This window comes from Asterias amurensis, chromosome 18 (genome assembly GCF_032118995.1).
Source record: "Asterias amurensis chromosome 18, ASM3211899v1".
NCBI classification, from domain to species: domain Eukaryota; kingdom Metazoa; phylum Echinodermata; class Asteroidea; order Forcipulatida; family Asteriidae; genus Asterias; species Asterias amurensis.
In genome coordinates this window covers 3,483,867-3,504,228 of record NC_092665.1, presented here as the reverse complement: position 1 = coordinate 3,504,228, position 20,362 = coordinate 3,483,867, and the positions used below count along the sequence as shown (strand labels likewise).

The 20,362-nt window shown below is 36.9% G+C and overlaps 1 long non-coding RNA gene across 2 annotated transcripts; it reads right to left on the bottom strand.

Moving 5' to 3' along the window:
* Window positions 1-1,727: 1,727 nt before the first annotated feature.
* LOC139950432 (uncharacterized) lies at window positions 1,728-16,865 on the bottom strand. Of its 2 annotated transcripts, none has more exons than XR_011787650.1 (4): window positions 16,824-16,865; window positions 16,044-16,118; window positions 6,098-6,745; window positions 1,728-5,251 (listed from the first exon to the last, which is right to left on the bottom strand). It is a non-coding gene; the product is annotated as an uncharacterized lncRNA (long non-coding RNA). The 2 variants fall into 2 exon arrangements; XR_011787651.1 differs by lacking the exon at window positions 16,824-16,865 and adding an exon at window positions 16,568-16,817.
* Window positions 16,866-20,362: the final 3,497 nt, after the last annotated feature.

The window sequence follows — 20,362 nt, the reverse complement described above, 5'->3', positions numbered from 1 at the left end:
AGCTTGTATGAACCTGAAACTTACCACACTGTAAAAAAATTGGGTTAAAAAAATGCCCAACTTTTTACCCAATTAAGGGCGAATAGTGAACTCCTCCAACTTTTGGGCAAAATATTACCCATCAAAGTTGGGCACTCTGATTGCCAAATAATTGGGTAATATTTCCTTATCAATAGTTGGGTATATTTTGCTAACCAACAGTTGGGTAATATTTTGTTTACCCATTTTCTGGGTATTTAATACATTATCAATAACACACTTATTGGGCGATGATTTTATTAATGATTTAACCCTTTTCGGTGTTATCCAACAAATGGTGAATATATTTAACCCTTTGATTTACAGTTTCTCCTGTGATACGTCATACAACCAGGCATAGAAAATATCTTTTCCACGTTGGCAAACGGTAGTGAGCTGTGACCTCGACATCTCTCTCAAAATCGAGAGGGTGCTCAGTGGTTTGTAGATGCTTTGGAAGGTTAGTTTTCAACTAAATACAGTTTGTTGCCTGTTCAGTTGTTGTACACGGTCGTGACAGTTGCAGCGCAAGCACACGCATACATGCCACAACCGGCATTGCACATAATGGCATGATAAAACTGAAACAAAAAACTGAAACTAATTCAACTTGTGTCACTGTGTTGCTCCCTCTGCAACTGTCACGACTATGTACGACTGAATAGAAAACACAACTTCATATTTAGTTAAAAACTAACCTTCAAATTGGATCTATATCTACTGGACAACCCCGCTCGTCACAGCCACTCCTCCACTCGCCATGTTGGAAAATATCGTTATGTTTTTTATACCATACCCAACTTTTGGGCAACTCTTTGATCGTAGTGCGCATGATTGGATGATTTTGACCAACTAATGTGCATTATTTTAACCAACAATCAAAATTAATTAAAATTACCAAAAAAGTTGCCCAATAAATAAGCAAAAGTGTAACCAACAGTTATGATAAATTCAGATTACGAATTATTTGCCCAACACTTGCCCAACTTTTATTCCGCTTTTTAAACAAAAAATTGGCAAACAAAATGTTTGCCCAACAACACCAACTACTGGTTTTGTTGGGCAATTATCGACCAATAATTGTTGAAGTTACTTTGCCCAACAAATGATTTGACCAACGTTTTTGCAGTGCATATATATTAATCTTAATGAGTAGACGAAACAGCAACATTTTTGGAATGATGACGTCATTGATGACGTCATTACGTTCAAAAAAACGCTAAAAATTGGAGAGTTCATATCTTGAGAACTACAAATGCCACACACAAGATATTTGGTGCATATAAAAGGTCTTGTAATTAGCTACAAAAGTCGTGCACAACGTGACCTCATGTGACTTTTACTTCCGGTTGAAACCGGAAGTTCAAAGTTTCAAAAGTTCTTATCTCAAGAACTATATATCATATTCGCAAAATTTGAATATCAGTTTGAAGATCAGTTATCCTGCTCAAACTTTTGCACAAACATAATGCCAGTTGAATTTTGCCTTCTGGTCGTAAAAGCGCGCGTTTGTGTTGACCTCCATTCATTACGTGTAGAAACCAGATAGTATCGCCATTCATGTATGTGAATGCTACTATTGTATTGTGGGTGTGTGGGTGTGTGTGCGTGTAGTTCTGGTAGGCCTACATTGTATCCATGCTCTACGACAAAACAGCACTGCGTGGCTGTGGGCATTACGGGTTGTGTATTACACATGCAGACTCCGTTGAAGGCGCGCGTAATTCAAATTCCACTACGCTGGGATTCGCCTCATCTTTCTTCGTGCGATTTTGAACAAAATGTTAAACTACTATGAACTTGAAACTTATCATAAACATGAACCTTCATGAGTAGATGAACCCGCAACTTTTTTGGAATGATGACGTCATTGATGACGTCATTATGCTCAGAAACACGTTAAACACTAGAAAATTCATATCTTGAGAACCTCAAATGCTACATACAAGATCATTAATGCGTATGAAAGGTCGTGTAATGAACTACAAAACCTATGCACAACGTGACCCCATTTGACCTTTGCTTCTGGTCGAAACCGGAAGTTGAAAATTTACACATTCACGCAGGTGTGAGATCTAATGAAATTGTGCAAAATTGTAGTACTTCTCAAAAGGTTTGAAACAAGATTTGCTAGGATCCTCTTGGACCGTGAAGATTCGTCATTGATGGACTTCAATAAGAGAAACAAAATTGTTTGCGTCGAAATCTCAATGCACGGAGGTAAAAAGAGAAGGGCGCCATCAACGTTGGTACCTTCACGTCGACAGCACCGGTATTCGAGCCTTTTTGTGGTGTTGTGTTTACCTCTATACCGTCGTAGTGGCGGGTTAGCAAAAATGTTAATTTGGTTAACAATTATTTAGCGGTGAGCCACGTTAAGTTTGATGTTTAGTGTCTCCATTGTTCAATAGTTTAAGGGATAGGAAATCAAATTAAACAAATATGTTTGCGTCGAAATCTCAATGCACGGAGGTAAAAAGAGAAGGGCGCCATCAACGTTGGTACCTTCACGTCGACAGCACCGGTATTCGAGCTTTTTTGTGGTGTTGTGTTTACCTCTATACCGTCGTAGTGGCGGGTTAGCAAAAATGTTAATTTGGTTAACAATTATTTAGCGGTGAGCCACAAGACGCTAAGTTTGATGTTTAGTGTCTCCATTCGGTTCAATATTCAATTGTCCGATAAGGCCTACTTCATCCAAATCAATTGCCTGTTCACGGACAACCACAGGAAAATTAAGCACTCAATAGGAAATGACCATCGATCTCTTTTAAAGCTTTCCAACACCCATCTATAACGGGGACTTTTGTATTATGTTCTTACATGTCAAGGAACCGTCTTCAGAAATAGAGAGGCCCCCATAGTGACGTCTGGGAAAGATTCATATGACTCACTTAAAAATAATAAGGTCTCACCATTTAAATTAGTTTGTCTATTAGACACATCGAGCCTTCAACCTATAATGGTTCATTACAGTAGTTGCAAAATACAGATATTGAGAGAGAAAAAAATCCATGTAACCAAATTCTGTGGTTTATCTCCCAATATGTTGTGGGGAAATGCTAAGTAGTATGGAGTACCAGACAAATCAAAATACTATACAAGTAACCAATAAGTAGGGAGCAACCACCAATGGCTAACTTTCTGTATAAACATTATTTTATTACATTTGTGACATAATTCAAACTAAAGTTAAATTAGACACAACAAATTGACTTTTCTTAATTCTGTTTTACTGATATCCACAGAATATCCACCACACAGATTTACTTCAAACTGCCTGTAATTTGTTTAATTATAGGAAGACAGCAGATTAGATTCATAGTAAAAATGTATAAGACAACCTTTTTTTTACACCTTGTTAATTTAATTGTGGTACTGTGTGAAGGGCAAAAATAATATACCATATTTTGAGAGTACAAAGATCTAATACTATTACATGCAATATCCCCATCTGTCAACAATAGTCCATTTATTCTATTGGATAGTATAAAAACCCTGCACATTTTAGAAAAAAGAACTTAAAGCCTCAAGAGTGCAATCACCCAGTTGATCAGCCATTTACTGAATAAAAATGTAAACACTGTATTTCAAAACTTTTATTTCATAGAATTATGCTTGTTATACCACGGTATCAGATTGTGAAATTTCATTGGACGAGAACCATTCACATGATCATAAAACAAATCAGCATGTCTCCCGAAGTGACGTGTTCCGAGGTTCATCATTGTGGTTCATTACCTACGTGGAAGCAGACACTACTGTACATTTTGATGAAAAATAAGAATACCACGCACTCTTTTGAAGAATTGTCATTTGCAAACTAATTGTTAAAATTATTTATTATGGCCTCTTTTAGTCCTAAAATCTAAGACAGGGTATTACAAAACAATTGTTGTCTGCTGTGGTATGGTCCATGCTGTTTTGGGCACCCTCAGGGGCTGATGGCACTCTCAGCTGGCACCTCGGGTGCCATCTGCCCCCTCGGGTGTCCAAAACAGCATGGACCACACCACAGCAGGCAACAATTGTATAATGTAAATGTGTCAAAATTGCAGAACATCCTCATCATGACAGGATCATTTCCACCCATATCTGTATGACTTGGGTTACAAGTTGGGTCATATGTGTTAACTAAAATCATCCATTCAGTGTTTTTGCTAAACAGCAAAATCATCATGACTGTCATAAACCCACATTCAGGTCCGAGAACTTGAGTCGGACATGTTAACTATAATCACACATTCAGTACATTTGATCAAGACCATAATCACCACAATGGGTATAAGTAGTAGCAGTTGTACACACATTCTGATGACTCAGGCACCACAACTTGAGTACATAGGCCAATATATTCAACCACCCTGTCTCCAGTCTGATACTAGAACTTGACAGATGTGCGAACCATTTTTACCCATTGAGTATGTTTAGCCTCGAACACAGCATAAGTAGTAGAATTTGAACCTACATCCAATTACCTAAATCACGATTTGAAACTACGATCTAATGACTCCAGCACCATAATTTAGGTATGAAGCGTATTTATACATGCAGGGTTTTTATGACCATGATTGCCAGAACTATCATGAGAAGAAGCAGGACTTAAACCCACATCCTGAGTTGGGTATCAGAACTTGAGTTATATGTGCTAACTGATTCATCCAATCAATGTTTTGCTGAGACCACAACCACTGTCATGAGTCGCAAGATTGAGACTGACATTGTCATCAGACTCAGGTACCAAAACTTGAGTATAAAGTACAAAACATAAATTTATCGTTTGGCTCAGTCATTATTTGGCACAAGCACAACCGCAATTTTGTAACACACAAATAGTTCTTTGTTAGGCTATGAAGGAGTTAGGATGTTTCAAGCTGTTACAAAAATTTGTAAAATTTACTGCAGGTCCACTGACTGTGAATACCAAAGAAGTTCTTCTATGTGTCTCTCAATTTTATGAGTATCTGTCATTAAGCTGAAAGTACTTGAGATCCAAGTTGTTGGAAATGTCTTAAATCACAGCAGACAAGTCTTATTGAAGCACATTAATGGTGTATGATGCATGTTGACACCTAAACACAAGATGATCTGATGTAATCAAACTCATCAGTAGCTTCATGAAAGTTATTCTACACATGATCTGTGATAGATGTATATGTAGGTAGACATCGCTGAAAGAGCTCAGCTGTGTAGAAACTCTTGGTTGTAGCGCATCATTTCCACTAATTTTAGTCTAAATATGAAAATATAAGGAAATGAAAAGAAGATCAATTAACATTAAATTTTTATACATTGCTTACTGACAGCAGCACTTCTACATTCAATTATGAGTGAATCTGTGACTAATGCCCACATACATCGACAAATAATCATTCTGAAGTAGAATGAAATGACATTTAAAAAGTCTTGAAAACATTGTTCACAACTCTGTATTCATGCTGGAATTTCTCGCTTATGTTAATTAGAATTTGTATAAATATGAGCAAGTTTAGGGGTCATCGAAGGCAAAGATGCAACATATGGTCGATTTATGCACAAATATTTACAGATTGTTTTTCTTTCCTCACATGTCGGCTTCATTGAGTGGTTAGACAAGCTAGTGCATATTTTGATTTGGCAACATAAATCTGTGGCAAAGTTTAGGGGTCTTGATTTTGCACATTGTCAATGCTACTGTGAGACTCGGCTGTCGTTATGAGTTCATACATCAGCTCCTTTGTGTATGCAGTTTAAGGTTGGTCATTTGTGGAAAAAGAAACAGTCTATTAAATCTTATAACTAGCTAAACATTTTACTTCCCTTTTTGTTTAAACTATCCTTAAAGTCTGAATGTTTGATGTTTCAACATGTTGATATCATACTTGATTTTGTTTATTGCCATGAAAATGGTGATTCATTTGTTGTGTTCTTGAGATACAATTTCCTTCAAATCTCGATAAATTCAGATGGAAATATTGTACAGGACAAATAATACATATGTACAATCTCTGCTGATTGTAAGCTTTAGTTAGAACCTCATAAAACTTTAATGCTAAATGGACACCTTCAAGAAACAGTCAATTTATTTTTAAACGCTTACCCCAAGGTACATGACATCAGCTGATGAAGATAGCCCACAGCCCTGCCGTCGTCTTGCAGTTGGAAGGTCACTCTGTACAGTGATGACTGTCTCCAGTCCATGACTTCATATTGAGGATACACGCATGTCCTATCACCCTCTGCTGGCTGATGGCAGCTCATCAGGGTAGAGACTTCTCCAAGGCCAACATCACTAGCTTGATTTTAGGGATATATGACATCAGCTGAGATAAAGATAGCCCCTCAGCCCTGCAGTTGTCTTGCAGTTGAAAGGTCACCCTGTACAGTCATGACTGTCTGCAGTCCATGACTTCATATTGAGGATACACGTATCACCCTCTGCTGGCTGATGGCAGCTCATCAGGGTAGAGACTTCTTCAAGCCCAACATCACTGGCTTGATGATGTCAGGGGTATATGACATCAGCTGATGAAGATAGCCCACAGCCCTGTGGACATCTTGCAGTTGGAAGGTCACCCTTTGGAGGTGACTTTTCTCTGGTCCAAGATATCATATTGATGGCAAGTCACAGGTCATCCTTAATTAGCTGACAACAACTAGGGAATGCTTCTTTCAATCAAACACTGCTGACTTGATTACTGCATACTTCAAGATGTTGTATTGCTCAGCATCATCGACTGGTTTAATGCTGGAAGATCATAAAACACGTTACAAATTGACTTATTGATTGACATCATTAAGTAGTAAAGTACATAAACATCCACAAACAAACTGTTAAATGTGTGCAAACTGTTCACGATTTGTTGCAAACTAAATATAATAGTGTGTCATTGTTTATCAACTTTTTCAATAGAATATTTAAAATGACAAAATACAAGCATCTCAAACCCCCTTTTTTTTCTTCGCCATGTTTCTTTAATTTTATCTCTCTTTTATTATGCTTAAAACTTTTGTTTTCTTAAGTTATTCTATGACCAACTGCAGATAACTTTGTACAGTGTTTTTCAGTTTTCTATGGCAATGTTCCCAAAGAAAATAAGAGAAATTCAGCTGATCAGCTGAAGAGTACCATGCCTGTGGAGGAATTATGTGACTTGTTCTTAAGTGACTTAAGTGAAATTTGCAGACTTCCACCCGTCAGACATCACAGAGTTGTCAAGGACTGTTTATTTCTGTACAAAAGTCTGTCCAATTCGAAGACTTGCCACATTTTCTTTAGCCTCTTTTAAATTCTTTTTTTCTTGTCAAATTTTGAGTTCTTCGTATGTTTATCTATTTAATTGTGTTTGTTTTTGTTATTGTTTAACTTTCAGTCTCATTTCTTGTTTCTTCTTATACAGTAATTCTACTTTTACGTACTCGTGTTCTTGAATATAATGTATATTTATATTTGTTTCTTTCATCCATCCCTGTAATTGGCGGCTTGTCCACTGTTGGTTTGGTCAATAAATAAATAATCAAGTGTTTCTCCATGTTAACCCTGATACAGTAGTTTCTTTACATTTTACTAAAACAAAATTTTTACAGCTTCATGATCACTATAATATGTTGGTATGACAGTTGTAACTATACCCTCCAAACCTCTGACATACACATGATCCAGTAATGTACCATTCTCTGTGGTTGCATCTTGTACACATTGTTTATATCCTTGCTCTTGCATTAACTTCTCAATACTATGTGATCGATTATCCAAAAGGTTCTCATTCAAATCTCCCATGATTATACTTCTATGGCTCATCTTATGAATTTCAGTTATTAAGTAAGAAACATTCGTGACAAAATCATTTATCCTGTAAGATGGGGGTCGGTATATCACTACCACTATTACTGATACATTTGAAACAATATGGAAAGCAACATATTCTATATTTGGACATGTAATATTCAAGCGACTAAAACTTCTGGTTTTCTTGCCATAGACTGAAACTCCTCCATGACTTTGTTGTTGTAGTACTCGCATGTAATTATCATATGATGTTGATCTCATCTGATGGTAGCATTTGAAATCATCTAAAATCAATTCCACAATTTCTTCATCCACATTAATCCATGTTTCTGTAAGGCAGATAAAATCTGATTCTTGTATTTCTGGATGCCCTTTAAAATCCATAAAGTGATTCTTTAAACCTTGAATATTATGCAATATGATGGTGGTACTCTTTTCTGGATACCTCTTGTCAACTAAACTCAATTCAGGCATATCACTCAAACACTGTGCAACTGATTCATCACAATATATATACCTCTCATCCAAATCCTCAATAATGAGACCACTCAATGATGTCACACGGCTCAGACTTACATATGCTTGCCCTGCTGAAAATGTTTTTGCTAGACACACGACAGCTTTATTTGTTGTCATTCCTTGACACTTATGTGCTGTACAAGCCCATGCCAGTTTCAATGGGAATTGTTTACGGATGCACTTTTTACCAATATTTTCTTCCTCAATGTTAATAGAAATGGTATCAAGATTATCTAAACATACTGACTGCCTTCTGTGTTTCGCTCCAACACTCTTGTTATCAAAGACTACTTTGATACATTTGGGTCCAGATTCATCTTGTAACATTTCTATTCCCACAACAGTTCCAAATGCTCCATTGACAAGTCCATCAGATACATCTAAGTTTCGTGTTAACATAACTCTGGCACCAACACCAATCCATAATGACCTACACAAAGACCGTTCTGATTGCAATGGCTTATCTCTCTGTTTCAGTTGACCACTTCCATCTTTTTCATAATCCTTAGCCTCAATATACATGGACTCTGGACACCTTTGATGCATTATTTGCAAATTGTACTTATTAACTTGTTTATTAGTAGGATAGATGTGAAGTGCATCATTCATGTCCTCTCCAGTTTCACATGCCTTTAACATCGCTTTGTCTTCATCTGACAACTTATCCTCTTTTCGTTTCACTCGCAACTTGTTTAAAACTTGTGTGAATTTCAAGTCATCTTTCTGCCTCATAATTACTTTTAATTCAAACATTATGAAATTATCATGCCATAAGCTTGCCTCTACAGTATTATGATGTAACGATTTCCCTTTTACTGGTGGTAGTTGATAAAAATCACCAACTGCAAGAATACTAACATTCGCAAATGCACACTGAGTCCTGGTTTGCTTTAACTGCCTCAACCGTCCATGTATGTAACACATCATTTTGTGATCAACCACTGATATTTCATCAATAATCAAAATTTGTAGGGTTGCCAATTTAGTGCGCAGTGTACTTAGTTTTTGTTCACCTAGTGGTTTATACGGTAGTGAAATATCAGTTGTTATTGACAAAGCACTGTGCAGTGTGGATCCGTTAATGTTAAATGCAGCAACTCCTGTAGGGGCAGTCAACAAGACAGAAATATCATCAGGATTATGATTCATTCTTTGCAGTAATCGTACAGACTCATTATAAATACATTTTATGACATGGGATTTTCCTGTGCCAGCTCCTCCAGTTACAAATATGTGAAAAGGTTTGGGATTTTTACCATTGACTTTATCAGTACACCATTGTCTTATCGTATAGAATACTTTACTTTGTTCATCATTCATTATTCTCATTAGACTCTGAGCTTCCTTTCTAGGTATGTGAGCAGTATGGGGTTCTATACAGTATCCTATGTCATCTTTCTTATTAGACTTCAAATCAGGTATTGCAAATTCATCTTCACTATCTTGACTTCCTCCAGCCTTGTCACTTTGACATTCAAGTCTTTGTGCTTCGGTCTCTGGACAGATTAAAGCCCATGCATCTTCCTGAGGACCAAACTTGCCTAAATACTCTTCAACATCTTGCATGGACTCAATGTTAGCCTCAAATTTACTTTGATTATTGTCATTAATTGTTTTTACACACATAACATCACAATCAAGTTTAACACATCCATTCTTGTAAAATTCTTCAAATGTTTCAAACTGTGACGGCTTTAAATGTGAATCCACACGATAGGGTAGGAAAAGTTGTAAAATACTATGGAAGTACTTTTCTGGATATTTGATTTGAGAGAATCTTGGGTACTTTATAACAGCATTACCAGTTCTTGTGCGCTTCTGTATGACTCCTAAACTATTTTGCAATCTGTGAACATGCTTATATATAGCCATTTTCCCCCGTTTATAAATCTTCATTGCTTCAGTACTACATAAAATCCGATATTCTGAGCAAAATGTTGCCAAACACATTGTGTCAAATTCATGTAATTTGGGTCTTGCTTTGTATTTGTCAATCTTGCTGGACATCCATACATTCTCATCCTCCTCATCTTGTATATTTTGAATCAATCTGAGTGGCATACTCATTTTCACAGGATTCTCTCCAATCGGTATGAACTCCACTTTCCTTGAACCTTCTTTCAATCGCAAATTACACACACGAAAACAAGCTTCTTGAGCTGAAATCTCTCTATTTTGCAAATAGACTTGTCCAATCTGTTTCATACTTTGCCTGGCATCCAAGTTTCCTTTTACAGACTATTTTTGTGCTTGATTGAGCAACATTCCCATCTCACGTTCTGCCTTAGAGATATATGCAGCAATGTATCCAACACAGCCATAAATATCAGTAATGTACTGAATATCTAGATTAGCATTCCATGCACGTGACAAATGTGGATTATATTGATTGACCCAGACATCTTGTGGATTACGCTTTAACACAACACTAATTTTTTTTGTCACAATAATATTGGCCTCTTCAAATTCTTTTTGAGTTATTCCAATATCTGTAAAGATCTCATGAGTAGACTTGTGCTGGTTGTCTTCATTCTTCACCGCTTCGTAAACATTTTTTAACATTTCTATTGCATGATCGGATTTTTCTTTTGCACTTGCTTTGTCTGTTTTGTTTCCATCATCTGATTCCGGTCTGACAATAAATGTTCTTTCAGATGCAGGTCTTGGAAAGTAAAATCTGCATTCTGTTCCTTTTTTTTTTTACAGCTTTTGGAATGTTTCCGGCTGTGCATTTGTACATGTGACAAGATTTCATTTAGTTTAATGTCTTCTTCTTCTGATGGCATTTTACACGATACATATTTATCAATAAATTTGATAACTTCTTCATCTTTATCAGTATCTAATTTTGGTGCATTCTCAATCCAGAATAAGCAATGAGTGTGTGGACTGCCACGTAATTGAAACTCAATTCTATAGAAATAGTCAATAACTTTACCAATTGGCTGGGCTTCTGACATAATAACCTCCTTCAAAAACACATGAAATCTTCGATCAAAAATTCTTGCTACAGTTACAGGATTACTTTTAAGTAACATGCATTTGTCATTCCAATCTAATTCTTCTATTGTTCTACAGTCACCTTGTTTCTTTAATAATGTATTTATGACTTCAGGCCATCTCATATCAGCAGACGAAAATGAGCAGAACCATGTTGGTATACCAAGCTGTCTTATCATAGCATAGAGATCTCTCTGTGTTGATTGCCAATATGGACTAGTGCCTCTGATGGGTTTCAAGAACTTGTATCCATAATCGCTCTTCAACATATTCCTTAATTTATCCTTGTTATTTAACATTGATGCAGTTAATTTATGTCCTTCTCTTGTTTTTACGCAACTTTTCCGTAGTGCAATAGACACACTTGATAATACTTGATGAATCTCAGACAAATACTGAGCATAGAAAATATAATCTACATTCTTTGAAAATCTGTTATCAACATTCATCAATCTATTGACAAAATATCTACACAGTGTTATTCTAATATTCCGCTTATCACCGAATATTGGACTACCTGTTGGAAATAATGTAGGAAAGCATTTGGCTTCATTTCCTTCTTCCATCAATACTCTGACTGGATTATTGCCTTCACATGGAGCTACACAAAATACATCCTCAAAATACTGATCCAATATTTCCTGGCCAATATCTGCTGGTTGCATACAAGTATCAAGCTGGATTCCACATAACCTATCTTCATCACTTTCTTCTTCTTCATCACTACATTCATCTTTCTCAGTCAGTTCTTCAGCCTCTTTGTTTGGAGGTTCATCTGGTACAGGATTTATCCAGTCTTCCTTAATGTCAATATCATTGTACCATTTATTATTTGCTTTAAGATAATGTAAAGCTTCTTCAACATGAGACTTATTGACAAATTTGTATTCATAGTAGCCTTTATATGACAACTTCCTTTTCAGTTTAATGCGTATTATTTCATTCTCATTTTGAGTCCTTGGCAATGATTGTACACATTCTACAGTGTTAGATGGAACACACACACAAGGTCCAATTATTCCATTCTGTCCACCTTTAGGAAGATTAATTATCTTCATAAATGCAATACTTCTAGCAATTAAATGTTGTTCAAGAGTATTTAGTTGTTTCATTTTTTCTGGAATTTCTGACAGAGTTAAGTTATTAGCACTTGCCTCGGCTGGTATTGTGTTTGCACGTAACTTCCTATGACAAGTATAACAAATCCATAGGCATGATCTACATTTAGACAGTGAACATTCTTTTGAATGACATTCCTCAGTACACCTATGCAAATACTTTTCAGATATGTATTTTGAGTGCCTATATCTCTCTTTGTTACACTTTAAGACTTGATTCCTGTACAGTAATTTCAGGCAAACAGCACAGACATATTCTGGTCCTGAGATCATTTTTTCTTGAAAGTTGTGGATAACTTTATTAATATGTTGTCTCTTCTCCTTAACAACCAATCTGTTATTGTCATGCCCCGAGTCTTTCCCCGACCTCGGCGGCCATGACCTTCGGTAGTTGTTGGGCAAACAGAGAATTGAAGGCAAGGGAAACAAGTTTGTATTTACAAGAAAATATACAGATTTATTTACAATTTACATTAAGTGTGTCTTCACAAAATTAATAAAATAAACGTTGTCCTATCAATGACTTTCAATAATGGTTGCCGGTTAATATTACAATTTTCTCTTGCTCTCTCTGTGTGTCTCTTTCGGTTCTTAGTTTAACATCACTCCCATCACGTCTTTCGAGTATTCTTTAAGTTTAGATTAGTCTTTGGCACTGGGTCGTATCTCTGCCCGGCCTTCTGTTAGCCCTCAGTTTAGCACATCAACTTCAAGTGTGGTGTTTTAACCCTTGCAGGAAAAACCCTGCAATAAGCAAATAAACCCAAATCTACATTTACAAAACTTAAAGTAAAATAACACATTATCAACTTATGATCAATGTTTTCTTTACGGAAGTTCGACAACGCACTTCCATCTTTAACGCATAAATTCAAATCAATGCTATGTACAAAACTTTCTTTTCACGACTTCCTCGAACAATTAAATCAAAGTAAATCACAGTTCTATTGAGAAGAAGTTCCACAATTAAATACAACAAAACTGAATTTCATTAACACAATCTCTTTGAAATAAATAACATTATCAATAGCTACTTACAGGTCGATTTGTCGATCCTGGTTTCTACAGTGGCGGATCTCTTCAACAAAATTTCGGTGTGTCTCACTCGCCAGAATAAACTGCTTTTGCAAAAACTCAGCAACTAAGGCTGGATGACTGTATACTTAGGGCTCTCAATAACCCATAAGCAAAATACAGGAGTTCTCAATAACTCGATCGTCGAGGCTGACAGAGTCCTCTCCTCGGGAATCTCAAAATGCAAAGTGACACACCTAAATTTCTGTTCCCCCTAAATTAACACAAAATAACTTCCCGCTGTAAGATCTCGTGACTTGCACGCATGCCAAACCTTTAACATAAAAGAACTATTGGTCTGATGCCTTCTTGGCCAATCAGAACCTTTAAACTGCCCCAAAAGTTTACTTACCTTTACAGAACTTCAACACAATGAAAAGAAAATGCCAAGTCATGATTGCGGCGCTTTGGCCATAACTATTTAAAACCTTGTTTCTTCCTGTATTATACATAACGGCCAGCAAACTGAGGAAACTTAAGTAATTCTTTAAAAAACTTATATCACTCCGTGACAGTTATGTACGATGGAATCCTTCACTTTCTTCTTGAAAATTGCATTTCCATGATATTTTCTTTTAATGTCATTTATCACATTGTACCTGTACTGTGCATTATTGTGATACTTCTGTTTAATGTTCTTTATCAAATTATGCCTATACTGTACATTTGTATGATACTTGCTTTTGATGTTGCTTATTAAATTGTACCTGTACTGTGCATCTGTATGGTACTTGCTTTTGATGTTGCTTATTAAATTGTACCTGTACTGTGCATTATTGTGATACTTCTGTTTAATGTTCTTTATCAAATTATGCCTGTACTGTACATTTGTATGATACTTGCTTTTGATGTTGCTTATTAAATTGTACCTGTACTGTGCATCTGTATGGTACTTGCTTTTGATGTTGCTTATTAAATTGTACCTGTACTGTGCATCTGTATGATACTTGCTTTTGATGTTGCTTATTAAATTGTACCTGTACTGTGCATCTGTATGTTACTTGCTTTTGATGTTGCTTATTAAATTGTACCTGTACTGTGCATCTGTATGTTACTTGCTTTTGATGTTGCTTATTAAATTGTACCTGTACTGTGCATCTGTATGATACTTGCTTTTGATGGGTCAGATCCAAAACCTGTCAACCAAAACTGGAAATAATCAACTTTTTGTTGTACATTGAATTGATTATTTTTTTCTTTGTGTGAGCCATATAGATATTGGAGTTTTTAGGGGCAATTTTTTTTCGCTGAATCTCGTCTTATTTCCAAGATATACACCGTGAAAGACAAAAATGGCGCAATCTGAGTGCGACGGGACGGAATTTTAACACAATTGATTCTGATATAAACAAAGCTAGTCAAATCAAACTTTTTGTGATCAGTCTGTTTGGCTTGTTCTTAGGAACTGATTTAAGCATTAAGGTTTTTTCAAATTCTCAGTGAATTGCCTAGGGTTTGTTTTAAACAAGTCCGCATTCCGTCCCGTCGCGTTTTGACATAATTTTTTTAAATTTTTACTATGATAAAGTAAATGGATATGAATGAAACTTTGCAAAGTATCATTTTTTGAGGTGTTGAAGATTAACAACTTATGTGTTTTCATATTTTTGGACCCCAGGTTTATACAGGACACTTTAAAATTTTCATGACGGGACAGAAATTTAGTGCGACGGGACGGAAAATGGTGCAATGGGACAACAATTATATTGTAACACCATATCTTCTGGAGTATATTCTGACTCTTTTATGAAATGTTTACTGTAATGGGTCCTTGAGCAGTTGTAACCGAGTTTACCCTCCCGTCCATCATTACTGGTTCTTCAGATACTTTCAGATGTGCATGGTCAATTGCAAAAATGAAGCTCCTCAAACTTGTGTACCCCTCTGTGCAAAATAGTGTACTCCACACTGACCTACAATAAATATGCCTAACCTCCATGGTGTATGTTAATGGTACTGTTACACACAACATGTATTAGTATGTTACACATTATTGTTTTGATAAGTAAGACCTAAAGTCTAACTGCCCTATATATACCTCACGTTATACTAAACCTCAAAGACACAAACCGTTGAGAAAAAGAGTATCACTGTTCTTAGTGTGCATAGAATGAGTGTGACGACTAGTTATGTAAGATCTAGACATTGTACATACTCGGCACGAAAGGAAGAAAAATAAAAAATATACGAAGCTAAGTTTTGGCCATTATGAAAAATGTTTGGGGGGATGAAGGGGAAATGATTTTAGATCGCGTAATTTGGCTAACGGCATAAAACCTGACAAACTACACGAAACCTGAGGCTCTGAGGGATATTTTAGAAAAGGGAAATAGTTGAAAAGACAATTTATAAAAGGGGGAGGAGGATTGTTCTCTTCTATATCACTTCTACTTGACAAATTACTACAGTCATGAACACTGTCTTTGAGTTCACAATTTTCATTGACACCTGAAGAAGCATTATTGTCTTGACACAGGGTAACTCCAGTAATTTCGAATTGTTCATTATTAGATAAATTCATTGATTGCCCCAATTGAGTACAATACCTGTAAACATCTTGCCAAGTTGGTGCACATTTCATCAAACTCTTTCCTTCTTGATCTTGACAGCCAGTGCAATTTCTAGAATGTGAATCAAAAATATAAAACATTCCATTTCGTGCAATCACACCAAATGTGTTTCCATTAAAACAAATGAAACATGCATCGTATCTCTGCAATCTCTCCTCAAGAGCTTTATCTAGACTGATCATGTTGAATTCTGACAAAGTTCCATCATCTTCAAACATCCCACTTACTGATTCATGATAGATCATTGTATAGCTTTTGTTAAATAAAATCAATTCATTGGGTAATTCACTAACAAATAGTCATCATTGATTGTGGAACTTTTAGATAAAAGACCATACAATTCATCGCCAGTGTTCAATATCAAGTCCATGTCATTGCTTGTCCACTGTCCCAATTCTTTATTACAACTGTACATCATAGCACTCAAGGTATTTGTAACACACTGTTTTCCAGTATTGACACCAAATTTTAGATGACCTTGATGAAGTTTTTGTTCGCACCTGGGGCTGAGCTCTACGCAACACTACCAGCAATGCAGTGTGTTACTGTGTTGGCAACGATGCGCGACACTCCACACGTACAATACTACAATTACAACACTTTTCAAAAAGACCTATACAACATTCATGACATTCAGACCACTCATTATGTAGTTTTACCATTTACAAAATATTCATGTCAAACACATTTCAAAAGTACTTTTGTCATAACAAAAAATTCACAAGAAAATTATATCTACAACCGCAACTCCCTTACTTGTCGTTTTTACTGCAGTAGTCTGATGCCTCTGTCCCGTATCATAACACACACATGGCGTTCACAAGTTGCAATGTCCACCAGACTAATTCGACCTTCTTTTCCACTCCACACAAAGAGGGCGCTAGTTCTCGTGATGAACAGAATAATTAAAGTGTGCTCCCAATCATTACTCCAAAGTCTTAAAATCAAGTTTGTTTTCTGAACACAAAACTGGCATGATTCCCCTTGTCCCTTTTTAGTGAGTCAGCCGTCTTGAATTCCTTCAAGAAACTAACAATGACTGCTCAGTTACTTGACTGGCATGGCCAGACATGAAAAACGACCCTACACTTTTTTGCAAAACACATCAGGAAATACTCCTCCATGAATACATATAGTACCATTATTTTTTAGACGGGGGATGTGACCAAGATTGAAAGGACGATCAACCAGGGGCACAATACCGGCCAATTTTTTCGAAAAAGCATTAACTTCTAAACTTTGATTTGTAGAAACAGTTATTTCTGGGCCTAAAGACATTTTTCACTTCATAAAGCTCATATTGAACACATTTTGAAAAAAAAATGCTTTTCACAGAAAATGCCGGGCAAAAACCTAAATATCACTCACAGGGAACCTATAATAAATACCTCTGATCACATTACTGAAGACATTTTAAAAAAAATTACTTTTCACTGAAAAAAAAGACAGGCAAAAATCTAGACAATGCTGTTAAAATCTTGAAAGTCATGTGATCATCAGCACTTGTTTCAAGCACACACTAAAATAACATTGTTCGGAAAAGATCTTAGTTTACCAAAAAATTGAAAAGCAGTCAAACAAACCATACCCTGATTTGAATACGACTGAAAAATTTACCAAAAGAAATCATTCACTTTATATCACTGACACATAGACTGGAAGTGGGCTACATACCTCATTTTGTGCTTTGTATAAAAACAAATAACCAATAATCTGCAAATAATGTGTAGACCCACTCTGGGCCATGTTTGTATTCAAATCAATTTCAAATTGAAAAAGCTAATCTACTCTCAAAGTGTATGAAACTTGCTTAGCCTATCTCAACCAAAACTTCTTTCAAATTCCAAATTTCTTAACCCTCCGAAGGATTAGCAAAATGCACAGCATATCGTTGCCACACTGTGAGTCACACTGTTTTTTAATGCCCAATGTTATTTTTGGCACTCTGTATTGCATTTTTAAAGCTTTTATGTGGATAAATATTTTGTCAACATACCCATCCAGGTTAAACTGCATGTTTTTTTTTCTTGGGGTGAGGTTGTTGTTGTGGGGAGGGGGGGGGGGGGGGGGGGGTCATTGATCCTTCCACAGGGTGCTTGATCCTCCCCAGACTGCATGGACAATAAACATCTGCCTTGGACTGACACTCTAACAGCGGTCATTGATCCATTCCGGGCACTGGATCCTTCCAGAAAATACTAGAAGAGTAACAAACTTGTGTTTACTATGTGTGGAGAGCCATACAGCAGGCCAGGCAGTCAAGTCACTCAACAGTGGCCTACTACAATGTCACAAGGGGAGAGCATTTTTGTACACACACATATGGGAATCTTATGGAGGGGAAATCTTGCACGCCAATTTTGTGGCATAACCAAACTATGGTGGCCCCGAATGGACATCGCATAACGCAAACGTGTGCGCACACGTATGCAATGTCGTGAAACAAATCGCGAATATATGCGCACACGTATACAATATCGTGAAACAATTCGCAAATATGTGCGCACACGTATGCAATGTCGTGAAACAATTCGCGAATATGTGCGCACACGTATGCAATGTCGTGAAACAAATCGCGAATATGTGCGCACACGTATGCAATGTCGTGAAACAAATCGCGAATATGTGCGCACACATATGCAATTTCGTGTACCAAATCGTGAATATGTGCGCACACGAGTGCGATTTGTTTTGCAATGTCGTGAATTTTATTGCATACCATGTTGCATACCATTAGGATGATGTCATAGTTGTGGATAATTTGTTACCGATCTAGGGAGTACTGTGGCGCTACAGCAGGCTCCTTCTGTAAAGCATGTGTATACCCAGGAACTTGGCACCAGGTCAAGGACGACCACACGCCTCGCTTGCCTCACAACAATATGGTGGCCCTGAAGGGACATCGCATATCACAAACGTGTGCGCATACGTATGCAATGTCGTGAAACAATTCGCAAATATGTGCGCACACGAATGCAATGTCGTGAAACAATTCGCGAATATGTGCGCACACGTATGCAATGTCGTGAAACAATTCGCAAATATGTGCGCACACGTATGCAATGTCGTGAAACAATTCGCGAATATGTGCGCACACGTATGCAATGTCGTGAAACAATTCGCGAATATGTGCGCACACGTCTGCGAATATTATTTGCGATGTCGTTGTCGTGAATTTTATTGCATACCATGTTGCATACCTTTGAATAAAATGTGATCTGGGGGGTTTCTTTCCAACAGTGAGATAAGCGGTAGTCATTGCAGCAGTAGTCTTTGTTGTGAGGCAAGCGAGGCGTGTGGTCGTCCTTGACCTGGTGCCAAGTTCCTGGGTATACACATGCTTTACAGAGGGAGCCTGCTGTAGCGCCACAGTACTCCCTAGATCGGTAACAAATTATCCACAACTATGACATCATCCTAATGGTATGCAACATGGTATGCAATAAAATTCACGACATTGCAAAACAAATCGCACTCGTGTGCGCACATATTCACGATTTGGTTCACGAAATTGCATACGTGTGCGCACATATTCGCGATTTGTTTCACGACATTGCATACGTGTGCGCACATATTCGCGAATTGTTTCACGACATTGCATAGTGTGCGCACATATTCGCGAATTGTTTCACGATATTGTATACGTGTGCGCATATATGATGACGTCATTACGTTCAAAAAAATGCTAAAAATTGGAGAGTTCATATCTTGAGAACTACAAATGCCACACAATGGCGTCATTGATGACGTCATTGATGACGTCATTACGTTCAAAAAAACGCTAAAAATTGGAGAGTTCATATCTTGAGAACTACAAATGCCACACACAAGATATTTGGTGCATATAAAAGGTCTTGTAATTAGCTACAAAAGTCGTGCACAACGTGACCTCATGTGACTTTTACTTCCGGTTGAAACCGGAAGTTCAAAATTTCAAAAGTTCATATCTCAAGAACTATATATCATATTCGCAAAATTTGAATATCAGTTTGAAGATCAGTTATCCTGCTCAAACTTTTGCACAAACATAATGCCAGTTGAATTTTGCCTTATGGTCGTAAAAGCGCGCGTTTGTGTTGACCTCCATTCATTACGTGTAGAAACCAGATAGTATCGCCATTCATGTATGTGAATGCTACTATTGTATTGTGGGTATGCGGGTGTGTGTGCGTGTAGTTCATGTAGGCCTACATTGTATCCATGCTCTACGACAAAACAGCACTGCGTGGCTGTGGGCATTACGGGTTGTGTATACACATGCAGACTCCGTTGAAGGCGCGCGTAATTCAAATTCC